This window comes from Impatiens glandulifera, unplaced genomic scaffold, assembly GCF_907164915.1.
Source record: "Impatiens glandulifera unplaced genomic scaffold, dImpGla2.1, whole genome shotgun sequence".
In the NCBI taxonomy this organism is placed as follows: Eukaryota; Viridiplantae; Streptophyta; class Magnoliopsida; order Ericales; family Balsaminaceae; genus Impatiens; species Impatiens glandulifera.
In genome coordinates this window covers 7015-8183 of record NW_025918974.1, presented here as the reverse complement: position 1 = coordinate 8183, position 1169 = coordinate 7015, and positions in this window count along the sequence as shown.

Below are 1169 nucleotides of genomic sequence, written 5' to 3'. Positions count from 1 at the left end.
GTGAAGTTGGTTTATTGACAAAAAAAAAAATATTAATATTATTTAGTTTAAATGTAATCAATTTTGATACAAATTAAGGGCTTGATTGGTTTTATTATTTAGCTAGACCGTACATTCAACTATATATTATTTGTATTATATCCAAACCTAATAGCTAATTAACTAACAATTAGTATTGTATACAAAAATCTGAGTCAATTCTTATCAGTAGTCTTAACTAAATTAAAGTAACATTGTATGAATGATGAATAATATAGCTTTCTAAAATTGAAAACAAGTTCGATAAGTTAAATCATTTTCGGTTTGAAAGATTATAAAAAATGAGCTATTTGGACGGCAAAAATTGAGCAACTTAGTTGAAAATTAATAAAAAAACATAAATGTTGAAGATAACGAAGAATAAATGTTTGAAAATGACTAAACGTAGCAAACGAGTAGACAAAACTCTATTTAACCTAGAATAAGTAGGGTTATGAATTGGGTAAGATATTTAATATTCATTAGCATCACATTTTGTACATATAGTTTTATTTCAAATATTTATTTTAATTAAATAAAGTTACTTAAATTTAATTATCTTTTCTTTCCTATTTTTCATATATCCTATTCAACTAGTAGAATGAAATGGGTTATGAATTCGGCATCACATTTAATAATCCATATGACATAAATTATATATATATATATCTATATATATATATATATCTTATATATATAGTTTTATTTTAAAACATTTTATTTAAATTAAGTTACTTAAATTTATCTTGTCTCACTGTTTTTTCAATCTTATTGTATTCAACATAACTAGTTATAATAAGTTTATTAGAAAGGTAATTATAATACTAAATTAAATTAAAGATCTCTATATAATAAATAATATAAAACGTTATGGATATCATGTTCCTTAATTGAGGTTGTATTTATTTACTAAACATTGAGTAATGGTTAAATTATAAAATATTTTTATTAAAGTTAAATTAAAATTAACTAAACTATTAATTAGTTTTAGGAAATTAAAAGTTGTAAGAATATTTAATTTTTACGAATTAATAAGTTATCTACTTACTTATCTGTAAAATTTGACTAAATTAACACATAATTGAGTATTATTTTTTTTAATATTTAAAATGAAAAGGCCTGCTGCCCACTGAGGAAAGCTATGAAGGCCA